Below are 23,512 nucleotides of genomic sequence, written 5' to 3'. Positions count from 1 at the left end.
GCCAATGTGTCAGTGGGGTTCAGCACCGCCAGCTGTTCCCCTGCTGTGCAGCCGGCAACGTGTCCTGCAAAAGCCACGCAGACACAAGAACTGAAATTGAAGGGAACCTGTCCCCCCTCCCCCAGGTGTTTGTATGTTTTACAGCCACCTTGTACAGCAGTAATGCTGCATGTGTGCAAGGTGGCTCATAAACTTATTCTCCTTGCCCATGTGGAACTGAACACGTCTAAAATGTGTCCTCTGTGACCATTTAACCGTCCCGGAGGTGTGACTTTCCTTTGTAATGACACGCTGCAACCCCCTTGGTAGCGCTGCCCGTCTTCTGGCATCATTGTTTGGTTGCCTGCGCCTCTGCGGCCGCCCTGCCCCACACAACGCCCCTCGGTGTCTTATTTATTTGGACTGCGAGGGTGTGATTGATGGGCATGAGCAGTGCATATGTTCGCCTGTCCCTCATCTCCTTCCGCCTTCCTCAGACTGTGCGGCTTCATGGCCGCGGCATGCGATAAGGGATCAGCTGACGCTGCAGTCTGAAGCGGGTGTAAGGACCCGAGTGTGAGAGGCCAACATATGTACTGCGCCAGGCCATGAATCCCAGCCCCGCAGTGTTTTAACTATGTAAAGACACTGCGGGGCTGGGATTCATGGTCATCGCGAACCGCACCGGCCGACATTAAATGATGCCAGAAGATGGGCAGCGCTAACAGCGCAAGGCCAAGGGATAAAACGACAGCGCAGACTCCTGTACAGCAAATAACAACGCTCAGGAGGCTGCGCCCAGCACCAAGGTGGGATTCTTGACATCTGTGCTGCGTCTCATTACGAAGGGAACTCCCGCCTCCAACACAGTTTGACTGTATAAAGGGCTAAATGTTATACGTGTTTCATTCAGCGTGTGCAAGGAGAAAAATTAAAAGAGCAACGTTTGACTTGTGCAGCACTACTGCTGCATAAGCTCTGGCTCTTCTACTTTGTAACCCCTGAGGGGGGGTTAAAGGTTACCTTTAAAATTGGTTCAATTAGGCTTCGGCCTACACTCTGCTCCCCCTGCAGAGCCTGGGCTCTAACACCGCCAGTTGGGGCCCGGTACTGCTAGCTGCACAGAGAAAAACACCAGCCAATGTGTCAGTGGGGTTCAGCACCGCCAGCTGTTCCCTTGCTGTGTAGCCGGCATCGTGTCCTGCAACAGCCACGCAGGCACAACAGACCCAAAGCTGCTGCCAGTGCAGGCTTTGGCCTACCCTCTGCTCCCTCTCCTCCTCCTGCTGACCCTTTGCTCCAACACTGCTAGTTGGGGCTCTAGGAAGACAAGCTTGAATAGGTCCCCATCCTGGTTCCAGCACCGTCAGCTGGTTCCGGGCAGAGCCTTTGGCTTAGGTGCCTCCTTCTGGGTATCCGAGTTCCACCAACGTCAGGTGGTCCTTGGTAGTGCTTTCAGGCACGGGTACCTCCTGCTTAGTAACCGGGTTCCAGTAACGTCAGCTGGTCCTCGGTAGTTCCATTGGCTCTTGGACCTTCGGCTACCCATCCGGGTTCCAGCACCGTCAGCTGGTTCTCGGCAGTGTCTTTTGCTCTTGTACCTTCTGCTCCCCATCCTGGTTCCAGTACCGTCAGCTGGTTCCGGGCAGAGCCTTTGGCTTAGGTGCCTCCCTCTGGGTATCTGAGTTCCACCAACGTCAGGTGGTCCTTGGTAGTGCTTTCAGCACGGGTACCTCCTGCTTAGTAACCGGGTTCCAGTAACGTCAGCTGGTCCTCGGTAGTTCCATTGGCTCTTGGACCTTCGGCTACCCATCCGGGTTCCAGTACCGTCAGCTGGTTCTCGGCAGTGTCTTTTGCTCTTGTACCTTCTGCTCCCCATCCTGGTTCCAGTACCGTCAGCTGGTTCCGGGCAGAGCCTTTGGCTTAGGTGCCTCCCTCTGGGTATCCGAGTTCCACCAACGTCAGGTGGTCCTTGGTAGTGCTTTCAGGCACGGGTACCTCCTGCTTAGTAACCGGGTTCCAGTAACGTCAGCTGGTCCTCGGTAGTTCCATTGGCTCTTGGACCTTCGGGTAGCCATCCGAGTTCCAGTTCCATCAGCTGTTTCTCGGCATTTTCTCAGCCTTCTTGTACCTTCTGCTACATTTCCAAGTTCAAGACCCTAAAGACGACGACCCGGAAGACCACCCCTAAGATGACGACGACACCAGAGACGACGACCACTGAGATGACGACGACCCTGGAGACGATGACCCTGAAGACCACCCCGATGACGACGACCCCGGAGACAACGACCCTGGAGACGACGACCCTGGAGAGGACGACGACATGGGAGACCGAGAAGCAGAAGAACAAGAGGCTGCAGAACAAAGAGCAGAAGAACGTTAAGCATAAGACTAAATATCAGAGCAAAAGATATTATCTAAATTATAAGCAGAAGAAGACTAAGCAGTGTATGGGGGTGAGTCCGTTCCTCCTCGTGGTGCCCCTGGATAAAGCCTGATGCTGCAGGCCAAACTGAACGCGGACAAATGTAACTCTTTTGTGACAGGCAGAACGGAAGGTGTAATCTTCAAACTTTTATAGATAACAACGACGGGAATGCCTGTCACAAATAAGAATATGATGAAGAAGTTGAATATGAAAAAGATAATAGTTAAATAAAAAGAATATGAACAATGTAAAAAAAAAAAAATATAGGTAGAAGAAGAAGAAGATGAATAAGGTGAAGATAGTTGATGTCAAAGAAGCTGATGATGAGGATAATGAAGAAGAAAGTGGGAGAAGTAAAAAAGAAGGTGAAGGACGTGGAAGTAGTGAAACATCAATATCTGAAAAAATAAATAAATAAATAACAGTCAAAATCTTTCTAACGCCGAACGTCATTAAAAAAAACTATAAAAACCTGCTATTCTATTTGTTTGGGCTAAACCTCTGTGCCTTTAATGTCTCCGCCACCTCCCCCAATACATCCTACATTATTCTTAGTTGTTTTCCTTCATGTAGAATTTACCTACAAGGAAAGAAAGGGTTTATTTTAATTCCGATATTTTCGTCCCATTGACTTGCATTGGGATCGGGTATCGGTATCGGATTAGATCCGATACTTTGACGGTATCGGCCGATGCTTTCCGATACCGATACTTTCCGATATCGGAAGGTATCGCTCAACACTACTCACCAGCCATTTTGGGGGTGACAGGTTCCCTTTAAGTGTTCCCTTTATATTTTGTGCAGTGTATATTGCTGATCAATCAAAGGAGGACACTGACAGTGAAGGGCCCCTGTCAAGGACTTGTGTCTGTATATGGGCCCCCTTCATCAAACTTCACCCACGTAAATACACTAACATGTACATGTATATTCACATTAACCCCATTACCCCCAAAGGTGGTTTGCATGTTAAGGACCAGGACAATTTTTACAATTCTGATCACTGACCCTTTGAGGTAATAACTTTGGAATGTTTCCATGGATCCCAGTGATTCTTACACTGTTTTGTCGTGACGTAAAGTTTCTTTGTTATGACTTGCATTTATTTGTGAAAAAAATGGAAATTTGTTGAAAATTTTGCAATTTTCCAACTTTGACTTTTTTTTTTTAGAATATGTTTCCACGTTCAGGAAACGCTGCGTTTTTGACGCAGCGTTGAGCAGCATGCATAAAAAACGCAGCGTCCCGATGTTACAGCATAGTGGAGGGGATTTCATGAAATCCTGTCTCCACTATGCAGTAAAAGATGCGGCACACCCGAGAAAACTCACATGAGGCGCGTCTTTTAAGAACACAGCATGTCCTCACATTGCAGAAAAAACGCAGGTGACCTGCCAGTGACCTCAGGTGCAGATTTGGTCAGGATTTTACCTGCATAAAATCCTGACCAAATCCTGAAGCAATCCTGAACGTGGACACATACCCTTAGGGTATGTGTCCACGTTCAGGATTGCATCAGGATTTGGTCAGGATTTTCCATCAGTATTTGTAAGCCAAAACCAGGAGTGGGTGATAAATGCAGAAGTGGAGCATATGTTTCTTTTATACTTTTCCTCTAATTGTTCCACTCCTGGTTTTGGCTTACAAATACTGATGGAAAATCCTGACCAAATCCTGATGCAATCCTGAACGTGGACACATACCCTTAGGGACCACATCACATTTGAAGTCACTTTGAGGGGTCTATATGATAGAAAATACCCAAAAGTGACACCATTCTAAAAACTGCACCCCTCAAGGTGCTCAAAACCACATTCAAGAAGTTTATTAACCCTTCAGGTGCTTCACGGGAATTTTTGAAATGTTTAAAAAAAAATGAACATTTAATTTATTTTTATTTTTTATTTTACCAAGGGTAACAGGAGAAATTGGACCCCGAAAGTTTTTGTACAATTTGTCCTGAGTACGCTGATACCCCATATATGCAGGTAAACCACTGTTTGGGTGCATAGCAAAGCTCGGAAGGGAAGGAGCGCTGTTTTACTTTTCAATGCAAAATTGGCTGGAATTGAGATCAGACGCCATGTTGCATTTGGAGAGCCCATGATGTGCCTAAACAGTGGAAACCCCCCACAAGTGACACCATTTTGGAAAGTAGACCCCCTAAGGAACTTATCTAGATGTGTGGTGAGCACTTTGTACCGTAAAAATAAAAAATCATATTTTTTTCACAAAACTGTTTTATTTTGCCTCCAATTTTTTATTTTCTCAAGGGTAGCAGGAGAAATTGGACCCTAAAAGTTGCCCAATTTGTCCTTAGTACGCCAATACCCCTTATGTGAGGGTAAATCACTGTTTGGACGCACAGCAGAGCTCAGAAGGGAAGGAGCACCGTTTGACTTTTTCAAAGCAGAATTGGCTGGAATTGAGATCGGATGCCATGTCTTGTTTGGAGAGTCTCTGATGTGCCTAAGCAGTGGAAGCCCCCAATTCTAACTCCAACTCTAACCCCAGCACACCCCTAATCCCAACCCTAACCATAACCCTAACCACAAAAATAACCCTAACACACCCCTACCCTAATCCTAAACCCAACACTAACCCTAATCCTAACCATAATCCAAACCCTAGCCCCAAGCCTAGCCCCAACCCTAACCCTAACTTTAGCCCCAACCCTAACCCTAACTTTAGCCCCAACCCTAACTCTAACTTTAGCCCCAGTTCTAACCCTCACTTTAGCCCAACTCTAACCCTAATGGGAAAATGGAAATAAATAAAATTTTTTATTTTATTATTTTTCCATAACTAAGGAGGTGATAAAGGGGGATTGATTTCCTATTTTTTTTATTTTGATCACTGTGATAGGGTCTATCACAGTTATCAAAATGAACAAATATGAAAAATTCTTCTATTGTTGCCGGGTGCCTGCCGGCAGATCTCGGCAGGTGCACTGCGCATGCGCCCGCCATTTTCTCCAAGAAAAAGAAGCCGACGACCCGGAGGACTTCAGGGGGCCTGCAGGGACAACAGAGGTACCGGGGGGTGATCGGGCAACTGGGGGACCCTATTTCTCTCTCCTCTGATGTGCGATTACATCAGAGGAGAGAGAAATTAAATGGAAAATCAGACTTTTTTTGCGGTCGCAACATCGGGGTTGGTAAAAACTGACCCAAATCATGTTCTCTGAGGTCTTGGCTAATTTTCTTTGGTGTTCACAAAAGGGGTTAGCTAGTGGGACAGTTTTATAGGTCGGGTCATTATGGATGTGGTGATACCAAATATGTGTACTTTTAGGGTAAGTTCACACAGGGCGTTTTTGCTGCATTTTTTTTTAATGCTTTTTACAGTACCAGCATAGACTATGAGATTTCAGAAATCTCATGCAAACACATTGGTTTTTTGTGTGATTAGTATCTTGTGCTTTGCTGCATTTTTTGGACATAGAGCATGTCACTTCTTTCAGTGTTTTTGCTGCATTTTTTTCAGCGTTTTTCACTCATTGACTTGAATGGGTGTTGAAAAAACAGCAAAAACGCAGCAGAAATACAAGTATCATTATTTGCTGCGTTTTTGCTGCTGAAAATTTAAGGACATTAGCATGGAAAAAAAAAAAGGGACCAAAAATATACACCAAATATGCACCAAAAATTCACCTAAACCTGTGTTTTTGACGTAGCTTCTTTCCTGCCAAGAAAATTAGGTTTTGTCGGAAAAAAAAAAAAAAAAAGCAGCAAAAACACCTTGTGTGAACTTACCCTTATTATTTAGATTTTTTTTCATTCAAATATTTATTAAGTCATAGATTAAATATTCTTAGGCGAACTGAAGACCGCGCACACGAGGTAGATTTAGGGTGGTTTATTGACGCCTACGCGTTTCAAGAGCTATCTTGCTCTCTTCTTCAGGGCATATAGATTAAATATTGATTTTCTTTAATTATTTTTTTTTAAATATTTTTACAATTATTTTACAATTATTTTTTTACCTTGTCCTAACTTTTACACTTTGTCCCACTATGGGACAATCATTTTTTGCAGGCTGATCACTTCTATAGCATGCAGATTAAGCAACATCTGCATGCTATAGAAGCTGTCAGCGCTGCACTTAGTGCACTGACATTGAGAGACTTCCTGATCATGCACTATGCATGTCCAGAAAGTTTCTTAGCTCTGGTAACCCGGATGCCGTCATGACGACATCGGGATACCCTGGCAGCAATCGGGACCCCGCATCACGCCGCGGGGTCTCTGTTCCAAAGGCAGAGGGGCTGTCAGCCCTCTGTCTGCTCCCGGAATGCTGCGATCGTGTTTGATCACAGCATTTTGGGGGTTAAAGTGCCAGGAGCGGTCTGTGTCTGTGATATGCACAAAAACATATACTGTATATAAAATATGCACATGCACAGTGACATTTTTGTGATGCACTTCTTTTGATCACTTTTTGTTTATTGTTTCATAGGTGTAACAACCATACCTTTTATTTGCGTAAATTTCACTATATGAGGACTCGTTTTTTGTGAGATGAGCTGTAAAATAGTATTCAATTATATGGACCATAAATATGTGACCAAATTATTGGCATTTCATATATATCTATGTACATACTTCTTTTTTTGTGTTTTGCACTACATTTACATGCAGTGGCACGAGGGGAGCGCGGCCGATCGGGGCCACGTGTCAGCTGACTATCGCACTATCGTCACGGACCGCTCTTGGCACATTAACCCCCAGAACACTGTGATCAAACATGATCGCAGCGTACCGGTGGCATAGGGAAACATCGCACAGGGAGGGGACTCCCTGTGTGCTTCCCTGAGACCCTCGGAGCAACACGATGTGATTGCGTTGCTCCGAGGGTCTCCTACCTCCTCCTCCCTGCAGGCCCCGGATACAAAATGGCCACGGGGGCCTTCCGAGTCCTGCAGGGAGGTGGCTTGCCTACAAGCCTCCCTGCAGTGCCTGTAAGATCGCTGATCTGACACAGTGCACTGCAAAGTGTCAGAACAGTGATCTGACACTATATAGTCATGCCCCCCCCCCGGGACAAACAATAAAAGTACACATATTTAGTATCGCCGTGTCCGTAACAACATGACCTATAAAACTGTCCCACTAGTTAACCCCTTCAGTGAACACCGTAAAGGAGGCAAAAAACAACGCTTTATTATCATACCGCCGAACAAAATGTGGAATAACACGCGATCTAAAAGAGGAATATAAAAAAACATGGTTCCGCCGAAAACGTCATCTGGTCCTGCAAAAAACGAGCCACCATACAGTGTCATCAGTGAAAAAAATTATAGTCCTCAGAATAAAGCGATGCAAAAATAATTATTTTTTATATAAAATAATTTTTATCATATAAAAGCGCCAAAACATAAAAAAATATAAATGAGGTATCGCTGTAATCATACTGACCCAAAAAATACAACTGCTTTATCAATTTTACCAAACGTGGAACGGTATAAACAACCCCCAACCAAAAAAAGAAAAAAGAAATTCATGAATTGCTGGTTTTTGGTCATGCTGCTTCACAAAAATTGGAATAAAAAGCGAACAAAAAATGTCACGTGCCTGAAAATGGTACCAATAAAAACGACAACTCGTCCTGCAAAAAACAAGACCTCACATGACTCTGTGGACCAAAATATGGAAAAATTATAGCTCTCAAAATATGGAGACGTAAAAACAATTTTTTGCAATAAAAAGCGTCTTTTAGTGTGTGACAGCTGCCAATCATAAAAATCCGCTAAAATACCCTCTATAAATAGTAAATCAAACCCCCCTTCATCACCCACCTAGTTAAGGAAAAATAATAACATTTAAAAAATGCATTTATTTCCATTTTCCATTAGGGTTAGGGTTAGGGTTGGGGTAAAGTTAGGGTTAGAGTTGGGGCTAAAGTTAGGGATGTGTTGTGAATTTGCTTTTTGCTCCCTCTAGTGGTTACTAGTTTTTTGACTCTGGTTTTTCTGTCATTCCTTTTATCCGCACCTGGGTCGTTAGTTAGGGGTGTTGCTATATAAGCTCCCTGGACCTTCAGTTCAATGCCTGGCAACGTAGTTATCAGAGCTAGTCTGCTGTGCTCTTGTCTACTGATCCTGGTTCCAGTTATATCAGCTAAGTCTGCCTTTTGCTTTTTGCTATTTGTTTTGGTTTTGTATTTTTGTCCAGCTTGTTCCATATCTATATCCTGACCTTTGCTGGAAGCTCTAGGGGGCTGGTGTTCTCCCCCCGGACCATTAGACGGTTCGGGGGTTCTTGAATTTCCAGTGTGGATTTTGATAGGGTTTTTGTTGACCATATAAGTTACCTTTCTTTATTCTGCTATCAGTAAGCGGGCCTCTCTGTGCTAAACCTGGTTCATTTCTGTGTTTGTCATTTCCTCTTACCTCACCGTCATTATTTGTGGGGGGCTTCTATCCAGCTTTGGGGTCCCCTTCTCTGGAGGCAAGAAAGGTCTTTGTTTTCCTCTACTAGGGGTAGCTAGATTCTCCGGCTGGCGCGTGTCATCTAGAATCAACGTAGGAATGATCCCCGGCTACTTCTAGTGTTGGCGTTAGGAGTAGATATATGGTCAACCCAGTTACCACTGCCCTATGAGCTGGATTTTTGTATTCTGCAGACTTCCACGTTCCTCTGAGACCCTAGCCATTGGGGTCATAACAGTTTGCCAGGCCAGTATTAAATGTTTAATGCATTGCAGAAGAGGGATTATAAGAAAGAAGATTCTGAGTTTTTTTTTTTTCTCTCCTTCCCCTTTACCTCAGAGTGGCTATGCTTGCTGCAGACATGAATGTCCAGACCTTGATTACAAGTGTGGACCAGCTGGCTACTCGTGTGCAGGGCATACAAGACTATGTTATCAGAAATCCTAGGTCAGAACCTAAAATACTGATTCCTGAACTGTTTTCCGGAGACAGGTTTAAGTTTAGGAATTTCGTGAATAATTGTAAATTGTTTTTGTCCCTGAGACCCTGTTCATCAGGAGATTCTGCTCAGCAAGTAAAAATTGTTATTTCGTTCTTACGGGGCGACCCTCAGGATTGGGCTTTTTCGCTGGCGCCAGGAGATCCGGCATTGGCTGATCTTGATGCGTTTTTTCTGGCGCTCGGTTTACTTTATGAGGAACCCAATCTTGAGATTCAGGCAGAAAAGGCCTTGCTGTCTATGTCTCAGGGGCAGGACGAGGCTGAAGTGTATTGCCAAAAATTTCGGAAATGGTCCGTGCTGACACATTGGAACGAGTGTGCACTGGCCGCTAATTTTAGAAATGGCCTTTCTGAAGCCATTAAGAATGTTATGGTGGGTTTTCCCATTCCCACAGGTCTGAATGATACTATGGCACTGGCTATTCAAATTGACCGGCGGTTGCGGGAGCGCAAAACCGCAAATTCCCTCATGGTGTTGTCTGAACAGACACCTAATTCGGTGCAATGTGATAGAAAAACCGCAAATTCCCTCATGGTGTTGTCTGAACAGACACCTGATTTAATGCAATGTGATAGAATCCTGACTAGAAATGAGCGGAAAATTCATAGACGCCGGAATGGCTTGTGCTACTACTGTGGTGATTCTACACATGTTATCTCAGCATGCTCTAAACGTATAGCTAAGGTTGTTAGTCCTGTCACCGTTGGTAATTTGCATCCTAAATTTATTCTGTCTGTAACTTTGATTTGCTCACTGTCATCTTATCCTGTCATGGCGTTTGTAGATTCAGGTGCTGCCCTGAGTCTCATGGATCTCTCATTTGCTAAGCGCTGTGGATTTACTCTTGAACCATTAGAAAATCCTATTCCTCTTAGGGGTATTGATGCTACACCATTGGCAGCAAATAAACCGCAGTATTGGACTCAGGTTACCATGTGCATGACTCCTGAACACCGCGAGGTGATACGTTTCCTGGTTTTACATAAAATGCATGATTTGGTCGTTTTAGGGCTGCCATGGTTACAGACCCATAATCCAGTCCTGGACTGGAAGGCTATGTCAGTCTCAAGTTGGGGCTGTCGTGGTATTCATGAGGATTCCCTGCCTGTGTCTATTGCTTCTTCTACGCCTTCGGAAGTTCCGGAGTATTTGTCTGATTATCAGGATGTCTTCAGTGAGTCTGAGTCCAGTGCACTGCCTCCTCATAGGGACTGTGACTGTGCTATAGATTTGATCCCAGGCAGTAAATTTCCTAAGGGAAGACTGTTTAATCTGTCGGTACCTGAACATACCGCTATGCGTTCATATATCAAGGAGTCTCTGGAAAAAGGACATATTCGTCCGTCTTCTTCCCCTCTTGGTGCGGGATTCTTTTTTGTGGCAAAAAAGGACGGATCTTTGAGACCTTGTATTGATTATCGGCTTTTAAATAAGATCACTGTCAAATTTCAGTATCCTTTACCGCTGTTGTCTGACTTGTTTGCCCGGATTAAGGGTGCCAAGTGGTTCACCAAGATAGACCTTCGTGGTGCGTACAACCTGGTGCGCATTAAGCAAGGTGATGAATGGAAAACCGCATTCAATACGCCCGAAGGTCATTTTGAGTACTTGGTGATGCCTTTTGGGCTCTCCAATGCGCCTTCAGTTTTTCAGTCCTTTATGCATGACATTTTCCGGAAGTATCTGGATAAATTTTTGATTGTTTATCTGGATGATATTTTGGTTTTTTCTGATAATTGGGATTCGCATGTGGAGCAGGTCAGGTTGGTCTTTAAAATTTTGCGTGAAAATTCTTTGTTTGTCAAGGGCTCAAAGTGTCTCTTTGGTGTACAGAAGGTTCCCTTTTTGGGGTTCATTTTTTCCCCTTCTGCTGTGGAGATGGACCCAGTCAAGGTCCGAGCTATTCTTGATTGGACTCAGCCCTCGTCAGTTAAGAGTCTTCAGAAGTTCTTGGGCTTCGCTAACTTCTACCGTCGTTTTATCGCTAATTTTTCTAGCATTGTGAAACCTTTGACGGATATGACCAAGAAGGGCTCCGATGTAGCTAACTGGGCTCCTGCTGCCGTGGAGGCTTTCCAGGAGTTGAAACGCCGGTTTACTTCGGCGCCTGTTTTGTGCCAGCCTGACGTCTCACTTCCCTTTCAGGTTGAGGTGGATGCTTCGGAGATTGGGGCAGGGGCCGTTTTGTCGCAGAGAGGCCCTGGTTGCTCTGTTATGAAGCCTTGTGCCTTTTTCTCTAGGAAATTTTCGCCTGCCGAGCGAAATTATGATGTGGGCAATCGGGAGTTGTTGGCCATGAAATGGGCATTTGAGGAGTGGCGTCATTGGCTCGAGGGTGCTAAGCATCGTGTGGTGGTCTTGACTGATCACAAAAATCTGATGTATCTCGAGTCTGCTAAACGCCTTAATCCGAGACAGGCCCGCTGGTCATTGTTTTTCTCCCGCTTTGATTTTGTTGTCTCGTATTTACCAGGTTCAAAGAATGTGAAGGCCGATGCTCTTTCTAGGAGCTTTGTGCCTGATGCTCCTGGAGTCGCTGATCCTGTTGGTATTCTTAAAGATGGAGTTATCTTGTCAGCTATTTCTCCGGATCTGCGACGTGTGTTGCAGAGATTTCAGGCTGATAGGCCTGAGTCTTGTCCACCTGACAGACTGTTTGTCCCGGATAAGTGGACCAGCAGAGTCATTTCCGAGGTTCATTCCTCGGTGTTGGCAGGTCACCCGGGAATTTTTGGCACCAGAGATCTGGTGGCCAGGTCCTTTTGGTGGCCTTCCTTGTCAAGGGATGTGCGGTCATTTGTGCAGTCCTGTGGGACTTGTGCTCGAGCTAAGCCTTGCTGTTCTCGTGCCAGCGGTTTGCTCTTGCCCTTGCCTGTCCCGAAGAGACCTTGGACACATATCTCCATGGATTTCATTTCTGATCTTCCGCTATCTCAGGGCATGTCCGTTATCTGGGTGATATGTGATCGCTTCTCCAAGATGGTCCATTTGGTTCCTTTGCCTAAGCTGCCTTCCTCTTCCGATCTGGTTCCTGTGTTTTTCCAGAACGTGGTTCGTTTGCACGGCATCCCTGAGAATATTGTGTCAGACAGAGGATCCCAGTTCGTTTCCAGGTTCTGGCGATCCTTTTGTAGTAGGATGGGCATTGATTTGTCGTTTTCGTCTGCTTTCCATCCTCAGACTAATGGACAGACGGAGCGAACCAATCAGACTTTGGAGGCTTATTTGAGGTGTTTTGTCTCTGCTGATCAGGACGATTGGGTGACATTCTTGCCGTTGGCTGAGTTTGCCCTTAATAATCGGGCTAGTTCCGCCACCTTGGTTTCGCCTTTTTTCTGCAACTCTGGTTTCCATCCTCGCTTTTCTTCGGGTCATGTGGAGCCTTCTGACTGTCCTGGGGTGGATTCTGTGGTGGATAGGTTGCAGCAGATCTGGAATCATGTGGTGGACAACTTGAAGTTGTCACAGGAGAAGGCTCAGCGCTTTGCCAACCGCCGCCGCGGTGTGGGTCCCCGACTACGCGTTGGGGATTTGGTGTGGCTTTCTTCCCGCTTTGTTCCTATGAAGGTCTCCTCTCCCAAATTTAAACCTCGTTTTATTGGGCCTTACAAGATATTGGAAATCCTTAATCCTGTATCTTTTCGTCTGGATCTTCCTGTGTCGTTTGCTATTCACAATGTATTTCATAGGTCCTTGTTGCGGCGGTACATTGTGCCTGTAGTTCCTTCTGCTGAGCCTCCTGCTCCGGTGTTGGTTGAGGGCGAGTTGGAGTACGTGGTGGAGAAGATCTTGGATTCTCGCCTCTCCAGGCGGAGGCTTCAGTACCTGGTCAAGTGGAAGGGCTATGGTCAGGAGGATAATTCCTGGGTGGTCGCCTCTGATGTTCATGCGGCCGATTTAGTTCGTGCCTTTCATGCCGCTCATCCTGATCGCCCTGGTGGTCGTGGTGAGGGTTCGGTGACCCCTCACTAAGGGGGGGGTACTGTTGTGAATTTGCTTTTTGCTCCCTCTAGTGGTTACTAGTTTTTTGACTCTGGTTTTTCTGTCATTCCTTTTATCCGCACCTGGGTCGTTAGTTAGGGGTGTTGCTATATAAGCTCCCTGGACCTTCAGTTCAATGCCTGGCAACGTAGTTATCAGAGCTAGTCTGCTGTGCTCTTGTCTACTGATCCTGGTTCCAGTTATATCAGCTAAGTCTGCCTTTTGCTTTTTGCTATTTGTTTTGGTTTTGTATTTTTGTCCAGCTTGTTCCATATCTATATCCTGACCTTTGCTGGAAGCTCTAGGGGGCTGGTGTTCTCCCCCCGGACCGTTAGACGGTTCGGGGGTTCTTGAATTTCCAGTGTGGATTTTGATAGGGTTTTTGTTGACCATATAAGTTACCTTTCTTTATTCTGCTATCAGTAAGCGGGCCTCTCTGTGCTAAACCTGGTTCATTTCTGTGTTTGTCATTTCCTCTTACCTCACCGTCATTATTTGTGGGGGGCTTCTATCCAGCTTTGGGGTCCCCTTCTCTGGAGGCAAGAAAGGTCTTTGTTTTCCTCTACTAGGGGTAGCTAGATTCTCCGGCTGGCGCGTGTCATCTAGAATCAACGTAGGAATGATCCCCGGCTACTTCTAGTGTTGGCGTTAGGAGTAGATATATGGTCAACCCAGTTACCACTGCCCTATGAGCTGGATTTTTGTATTCTGCAGACTTCCACGTTCCTCTGAGACCCTCGCCATTGGGGTCATAACAGGATGGGGCTAAAGTTCGGGATAGGGTTTGGATTACATTTACGGTTGGGATTAAGGTTAGGGGTGTGTCAGGGTTAGGGGTGTGGTTAGGGTTATGGTTGGGATTAGGGTTTGGGGTGTGTTGGAGTTAGGGTTGTGGTTGGGATTAGGGTTAGGGACGTGTTCGGGTTAGGGGAGTGGTTAGGGTTATGGTTAGGGTTGGGATTAGGGTTGGGGTGTGTTTGGGTTAGGGTTTCAGTTAGAATTGGGGGGTTTCCACTGTTTAGGCACATCAGGAGCTCTCCAAATGCGACATGGCATCCGATCTCGATTCCAACCAGTTTTGCATTGAAAAGTCAAACGGCGCTCCTTTCCTTCCGAGCTCTGCCATGCACCCAAACAGTGGTTTACCCCCACATATGGGGTATCAGCGTACTAAGGACAAATTGTACAACAACTTTTGGCATCCAATTTCTTCTGTTACCATTGGGAAAATAAAAAAATTGGGGGCGAAAAGATCATTTTTGTGAAAAAATATGATTTTTTATTTTTAGGGCTCTACATTATAAACTTCTGTGAAGCACTTGGTGGGTCAAAGTGCTCACCACACACCTAGATAAGTTCCTTTGGGGGTCTACTTTCCAAAATGGTGTTACTTGTGAGGGGTTTCAAACAGTGATTTACCCCCACATATGGGGTATCAGCGTACTCAGGACAAATTGCACAACAACTTTTGGGGTCCAATTTATCCTGTTACCCTTGGTAAAATAAAACAAATTGGAGCTGAAGTAAATTTTTTGTGAAGAAAAGTTAAATGTTCATTTTTTGTTAAACATTCCAAAAATTCCTGTGAAAAACCTGAAGGGTTAATAAACTTCTTGAATGTGGTTTTGAGCACCTTGAGGGGTGCAGTTTTTAGAATGGTGTCACACTTGGGTATTTTCTATCATATAGACCCCTCAAAATGACTTGAAATGTGATGTGGTCCCTAAAAAAAATGGTGTTGTAAAAATGAGAAATTGCTGGTCAACTTTTAACCCTTATAATTTCCTAACAAAAAAAAAATTTGGTTACAAAATTGTGCTGATGTAAAGTAGACATGTGGGAAATGTTACTTATTAAGTATTTTGTGTGATATATATCTGTGATTTAAAGGCATAAAAATTCTAATTTCGAAAATTACAAAATTTTCGCCAAATTTCCGTTTTTTTCACAAATAAACGCAGGTAATATCAAAGAAATTTTACCACTATCATGAAGTACAATATGTTGCAAGAAAACAATGTCAGAATCATCAGGATCCATTGAAGCGTTCCAGAGTTATAACCTCATAAATGGACAGTAGTCAGAATTGTAAAAATTGGCGCGGTCATTAACGTACAAACCACCCTTGGGGGTAAAGGGGTTAAATGATCTCTAAAAAGCCTAAAGTTAAAGATGACACATATTCTCTGCATTTTAGGCAAAAAAAAAATATATATAGACATATGGAAAACTAATGTCCACTCTGCACCCCATGTTGACTGAAAAAAAAAACAGAAATGTATTAAAAAAGAAAAACTGAAATATCACATGGTCATAAGTATTCAGACCCTTTGCTCTGTATTGAGTAGATGCACCCTTTTGAGCTAGTACAGCCATGAGTCTTTCTTCGTCTCATCAGACCAGAGACTCTTATTTCTCATAGTCTGGGAGTCCTTCAAGTGTTTTTTAACAAACTCTGTGTGGGCTTTCATATGTATTGCACTGACGAGAAGCTTCTGTTGGGCCACTCTGCCTTAAAGACCCAACTGGTGGAGGGCTGCAGTGATAGTTAACTTTGTGGAACTTTCTTCCATCTCCCTACTGCATTTCTGGAGCTCAGCCACAGTGATATTGAGGTTCTTCTTTACATCTCTCACCAAGGCTCTTCTCCCACTATTGCTCAGTTTGGCTGGATGGCAAGGTCTAGGAAGACTTCTGTGGTCCCAAACTTCTTCCGTTTAAAGATTATGGAGGCCACTGTGCTCTTAGGAACCTTGAGTACTGCAGAAATTCTGTTGTAATTCTTGGCCAGATCTGTTCCTTGCCACAATTCTGTCTCTGAGCTCCTTGGCCAGTTTATTTGACCTCATGATTCTCATTTGGTCTGACTTGCACTGTGAGCTGTGAGGTCTTATATAGACAGGTGTGTGCCTTTCCAAATCAAGTCCTATCAGTTTAATTAAACACAGCTGGATTCCAATGAAGGAGTAGAACCATCCCAAGTAGGATCACAAGGAAATGGACAGCACGTGACTTAAATATGAGTGTCTGAGCAAAGGGTCTGAATACTTATGACCATGTGATATTTCAGTTTTTCTTTCTTAATACATTTGCAAGAATTACTACATTTCTATTTTTTTCAGTCAAGATGGGGTGCTGAGTGTACATTAATGAGAACAAAATGAACTTTTTCGAATTTATCAAATGGCTGCAATGAAACAAGGAGTGAAAAATTTAAAGGGGTATGAATACTTTGCGCACCCACTGTAGATAGATATGTCTATATATATATATATATATATATATATATATATATATATATATATATATATATATATGCTGTGTTCTTTTTTATCTATATGTTATGACCTGGTGGTTAAGGAGCAACACTGATATGACCTGGTGGTTAAAGAGCAACATGGGACAAGCTCTGAGGAGGTGGTATCTTTACTGACCGCAGTTCCTAATCCTAACACCAACACTAGAAATAGCCGTGGAGTGTTCCTGTCTCTCCTTAGACACCTCGTCACAGCCTGAGAACTAACTACCCCTAAAGATGGAAACAGAAAGCTATCTTGCCTCAGAGAAATTCCCAAAAGGAAAGATAGCCCCCCACAAATATTGACTGTGAGTGGAGAGGGAAATAACATACACAGAAATGAAAACAGATTTTAGCAAAGGAGGCCAATACTAATCTAAATAGACAGAATAGGAAAGGATACTGTGCGGTCAGTATTAAAAACTAAAAATCCAAGTAGAGTTTACAAAAATGATCTCCACACCGACTCACGGTGTGGAGGGCAAATCTGCTTCCCCAGAGCTTCCAGCTAGCCTGAATATATCATAATGACAAGCTGGACAAAAGGAAACATAACAGGAGCTGAGCAATAAAGTCCAAAGCAAATGGACAACAAAGAACTAGCAAAAACTTATCTTTTGCTGAAATGGACAGGCCATCAGAGGAATCCAAGGAGAGATCTGAATCCCAAACCAGAAACATTGACAGCTGGCATGAACTGAAGACCAGAGCCAGGTTAAATAGCAAAGCCAGGAGAGACGATCAGTGAAAGCAGCTGCTACAGCTAAACTCAAGGAGCAGCAGTTCCACTCGAAACCACCAGAGGGAGCCCAAGGGCAGAACTCACAAAAGCACCATTCACAACCACAGGAGGGAGCCCAAGGACGGAATTCACAACAGTACCCCCCCCTTGAGGAGGGGTCACCGAACCCTCACCAGAGCCCCCAGGCCGATCAGGATGAGCCAAGAGAAAAGCACGAACCAAATCGGCAGCATGGACATCGGAGGCAACAACCCAAGAATTATCCTCCTGGCCATAACCCTTCCACTTGACCAGATACTGAAGCTTCCGCCTCGAAAAACGAGAATCCAAAATCTTTTCCACCACATATTCCAACTCCCCCTCAACCAACACCGGAGCAGGAGGATCAACGGAGGGAACCATGGGCACCACATATCTCCGCAACAAAGATCTATGAAAAACGTTATGAATGGAAAAAGAAGCTGGAAGGGCCAAACGAAAAGACACCGGATTGATAATTTCAGAAATCTTATAAGGACCAATAAAGCGAGGCTTGAACTTAGGGGAAGAAACCTTCATAGGAACATGACGAGAAGACAACCAGACCAAATCCCCAACACGAAGCCGGGGACCAACACACCGACGACGGTTAGCAAAACGTTGAGCCTTTTCCTGAGACAACGTTAAATTGTCCACCACATGAGTCCAAATCTGCTGTAACCTGTCCACCACAGAATCCACACCAGGACAGTCAGAAGGCTCAACCTGCCCTGAAGAAAAACGGGGATGAAAACCAAAGTTACAAAAGAAAGGCGAAACCAAGGTAGCCGAACTAGCCCGATTATTAAGGGCAAACTCGGCCAACGGCAAAAAGGTCACCCAATCATCCTGATCAGCAGACACAAAGCATCTCAAATAGGTTTCCAAGGTCTGATTGGTTCGCTCCGTTTGGCCATTTGTCTGAGGATGAAATGCTGAAGAAAAAGACAAATCAATGCTCATTCTAGCACAAAAGGACCGCCAAAACCTAGAAACAAACTGGGAACCTCTGTCAGACACAATATTCTCCGGAATGCCATGCAAACGAACCACATGCTGAAAAAATAATGGAACCAAATCAGAGGAGGAAGGCAACTTAGGCAAAGGTACCAAATGGACCATCTTAGAAAACCGGTCACAAACCACCCAGATGACAGACATCTTCTGGGAAACAGGAAGATCCGAAATAAAATCCATGGAAATATGCGTCCAGGACCTCTCAGGGACCGGCAAAGGCATAAGCAACCCACTAGCACGGGAACAGCAAGGCTTGGCCCGGGCACAAGTACCACAGGACTGCACAAAAGAACGCACATCCCGCGACAAGGAAGGCCACCAAAAGGCCCTAGCAACCAACTCTCTTCTACCAAAAATCCCAGGATGACCAGCCAATACTGAACAATGAACCTCAGAAATTACCTTACTAGTCCATCTATCAGGAACAAACAGTTTCCCCACTGGACAGCAGTCAGGTTTATCAGCCTGAAACTCCCGAAGCACCCGCCGTAAATCAGGAGAGATGGCAGAAAGAATCACCCCGTCCTTGAGAATACCAGTAGGCTCAAGGACTCCCGGAGAATCAGGCAAAAAACTCCTAGAAAGGGCATCAGCCTTCACATTCTTAGATCCCGGAAGATACGAGACCACAAAATCAAAACGGGAGAAAAACAGAGACCATCGAGCCTGTCTAGGACTCAACCGCTTGGCAGACTCAAAGTAAATCAGATTCTTATGATCGGTCAAGACCACAACGCGATGTGTCATGTTCCCAATGGCAGGGAATTAACAAAAGAACACGGGCAAAAACAGGACGAGCTCTAGGGTGATGGAACCTGAGCTGACCGCGATCCTGAACCTCAACACACAACTAGCAGCAGCCGGGGAACGTTCCTGGGGGGGCTCTAGACGTCTCGCGCCAGCCAGAGATCTAGCTTCCCCTATCAGAAGAATCACAGACCTCTCTTGCCTCCAGAGAAATATTCCCACAGAAATAGCAGCCCCCCACATGTAATGACGGTGAAATGAGAGGAAGGCACAAACGTAGTTATGAAAACAGATTCAGCAAAATGAGGCCCGCTAAAGCTAGATAGCAGAGGATACAAAAGGTGAACTGCACGGTCAGCTTAAAACCCTTCAAAATACCATCCTGAAATTACTTGAACTCATGTGCCAACTCATGGTACATGAGTGGTAATTTCAGCCCACTAGAGCAACCAGCAGCAGAGATTTACATATCTGCAAGCTGGACTAAAAACATGAAAGCAAACATGAAACAGGGAAATCCAGACTTAGCTTGTCCTGTAGGCTTTAGGAGCAGGTAGCAAAGGTAACAGAGACACACTGATACATTGATAGCCGGCGAGGGAATGACAGAGAAGCCAGGTTAAATAGGAACTCCCACTTCCTGATGGAACAGGTGGATGCCAGAGACCGTAGGGAACGCAAGTCACCCAGTACCATCTGCAGCCACCAGAGGGAGCCCAAAAACAGAATTCACAACAGTACCCCCCCCTTGAGGAGGGGTCACCGAACCCTCACGAGAACCACCAGGGCGATCAGGATGAGTCCTATGGAAGGCACGGACTAAATCAGTGGCATGAACATCAGAGGCGACTACCCAAGAATTATCCTCCTGACCATAACCCTTCCACTTAACCAAATATTGGAGTCTCCGTCTGGAAACACGAGAATCCAAGATCTTCTCAACAACATACTCCAATTCACCCTCCACCAGCACAGGAGCAGGAGGCTCCACCGAAGGAACAACCGGTACCTCATACCTCCGCAATAACGACCGATGGAAGACGTTATGGATAGCAAACGATGCTGGGAGGTCCAAACGAAAAGATACAGGGTTAAGAATCTCCAAGATCTTATAAGGAACGATAAACCGAGGCTTAAACTTAGGAGAGGAGACCTTCATAGGAACAAAACGAGAAGACAACCATACCAAGTCCCCAACACGAAGTCGAGGACCCGCACGATGACGGCGATTAGCGAACTGCTGAGTCTTCTCCTGGGACAACTTCAAATTGTCCACCACATGACTCCAAATCTGGTGCAGCCTATCCACCACCATGTCCACTCCAGGACAATCAGAAGTCTCAACCTGACCAGAGGAAAAACGAGGATGAAACCCCGAATTACAAAAGAAAGGAGAAACCAAGGTAGCAGAGCTAGCCCGATTATTGAGGGCAAATTCAGCCAGGGGCAAAAAGGCAACCCAGTCGTCCTGATCAGCAGACACAAAACACCTTAAATAAGTTTCCAAGGTCTGATTAGTTCGTTCCGTCTGGCCATTCGTCTGAGGATGGAATGCAGACGAAAAAGACAATTCAATGCCCATCCTAGCACAGAACGCCCGCCAAAATCTAGACACAAACTGGGATCCCCTGTCAGAAACGATGTTTTCCGGAATCCCATGCAAACGAACCACGTTCTGAAAAAACAGAGGGACCAACTCAGAGGAGGAAGGCAACTTAGGCAAGGGTACCAGATGAACCATTTTAGAAAAACGGTCACACACAACCCAGATGACGGACATTTTCTGAGAGACAGGGAGATCTGAAATAAAGTCCATGGAAATGTGCGTCCAAGGCCTCTTCGGGATAGGCAAAGATAACAACAGTCCACTGGCCCAAGAACAGCAAGGCTTAGCCCGAGCACAAACCTCACAAGACTGCACAAAAGAACGCACATCCCTTGACAAAGAAGGCCACCAAAAGGACCTGGCCACCAAGTCTCTAGTACCAAATATTCCAGGGTGGCCCGCCAACGCAGAAGAATGGACCTTAGAGATGACTCTACTGGTCCAATCATCCGGAACAAACAGTCTTTCAGGCGGACAACGATCAGGTCTATCCGCCTGAAACTCCTGCAAAGCACGACGCAAGTCTGGGGAGACAGCAGATAATATCACCCCATCCTTAAGGATACCAGTGGGCTCAGAATCTCCAGGGGAGTCAGGCGCAAAACTCCTAGAAAGAGCATCTGCCTTAACATTCTTTGAACCTGGCAGGTATGAGACCACAAAATTGAAACGGGAGAAAAACAACGCCCAACGAGCCTGTCTAGGATTCAGACGCCTGGCAGACTCAAGGTAAATCAGATTCTTGTGATCAGTCAAGACCACCACACGATGTTTAGCACCCTCCAGCCAATGACTCCACTCCTCAAATGCCCACTTCATGGCCAAAAGCTCCCGATTACCAACATCATAATTCCGCTCGGCGGGCGAAAATTTTCTAGAAAAGTACGCACATGGCCTCATCACCGAGCCATCGGAACTTCTCTGCGACAAAACCGCCCCCGCACCAATCTCGGAAGCATCAACCTCAACCTGAAAAGGAAGTGAAACATCTGGCTGGCGCAACACAGGAGCAGAAGAAAACCGGCGCTTAAGTTCCCGAAAGGCCTCCGCAGCCGCAGGAGACCAATCAGCAACATCAGCACCCTTCTTAGTCAAATCAGTCAAAGGTTTAACCACACTAGAAAAATTAGTTATGAAGTGACGGTAGAAATTAGCAAAGCCCAAGAATTTCTGAAGACTCTTAAGAGAAGTAGGTTGCGTCCAGTCACAAATAGCCTGAACCTTGACAGGATCCATCTCAATAGTAGAAGGGGAAAAGATGTACCCCAAAAAAGAAATCTTCTGGACCCCAAAAAGACATTTTGAGCCCTTTACAAACAAAGAATTGGCCCGCAAAATCTGAAATACCTTCCTGACCTGTTGGACATGGGACTCCCAATCATCAGAAAAAATCAAAACATCATCCAAATACACAATCATAAATTTATCCAGATATTCACGGAAAATATTGTGCATAAAGGACTGGAAGACTGAAGGAGCATTAGAAAGTCCAAAAGGCATTACCAAATACTCAAAATGGCCCTCAGGCGTATTAAATGCGGTTTTCCACTCATCCCCTTGCTTTATTCGCACAAGATTATACGCACCCCGAAGATCTATCTTAGTAAACCATTTAGCCCCCTTAATGCGAGCAAACAAATCAGTCAATAATGGCAAAGGGTACTGATATTTGACTGTAATTTTATTCAAAAGACGATAATCTATACAAGGCCTCAGGGAACCATCTTTTTTGGCCACAAAAAAAAACCTGCTCCTAAAGGGGATGAAGATGGACGGATATGTCCCTTTTCCAAGGACTCCTTAATATAATCCCGCATAGCAGTATGCTCTGGCACAGACAGATTAAACAAACGACCTTTAGGAAATTTACTGCCAGGAATTAAATCTATAGCGCAATCGCAATCCCTATGAGGAGGGAGCGAATTGAGCTTAGGCTCCTCAAAAACATCTCGATAGTCAGACAAAAACGCAGAAACCTCAGAGGGAGTAGACGAAGCGATGGAAATCGGAGGTGCATCATCATGAACCCCCTGACATCCCCAGCTTAACACAGACATTGTTTTCCAGTCAAGGACTGGATTATGAGCTTGTAACCATGGCAGACCAAGCACTAGGACATCATGTAGATTATACAGTACAAGGAAGCAAATCACCTCCTGATGAACGGGAGTCATACGCATAGTCACATGTGTCCAATATTGTGGTTTATTCCTAGCCAATGGTGTAGAGTCAATTCCCTTCAAGGGGATAGGGACCTCCAGAGGCTCCAGACAAAAACCACAGCGCTTGGCAAATGACCAATCCATAAGACTCAGGGCAGCGCCCGAATCTACATAGGCATCTACGGAAATGGATGACAATGAACAAATCAGAGTCACAGACAAAATGAACCTAGACTGCAAAGTGCCAATGGCAAAAGACTTATCAACCTTTTTTGTGCGTTTAGAGCATGCTGATATAACATGAGCTGAATCACCACAATAAAAACACAACCCATTTTTCCGTCTATAGTTTTGCCGTTCGCTTCTGGACAGAATTCTATCACATTGCATAGTCTCAGGTGCCTGTTCAGTAGACACTGCCAACTGATGTACAGGTTTGCGTTCCCGTAAACGCCGATCAATCTGAATAGCCATTGTCATAGACTCATTCAGACCTGTAGGCGCAGGAAACCCCACCATAACATCTTTTACTGCCTCAGAAAGGCCCTCTCTGAAATTGGCAGCCAAGGCGCACTCATTCCACTGAGTAAGTACTGACC

This window comes from Ranitomeya variabilis, chromosome 3 (genome assembly GCF_051348905.1).
Source record: "Ranitomeya variabilis isolate aRanVar5 chromosome 3, aRanVar5.hap1, whole genome shotgun sequence".
Taxonomy (NCBI): Eukaryota; Metazoa; Chordata; class Amphibia; order Anura; family Dendrobatidae; genus Ranitomeya; species Ranitomeya variabilis.
The sequence above is the reverse complement of the archived record's forward strand: the minus strand, read 5'-3'. Positions refer to the sequence as shown.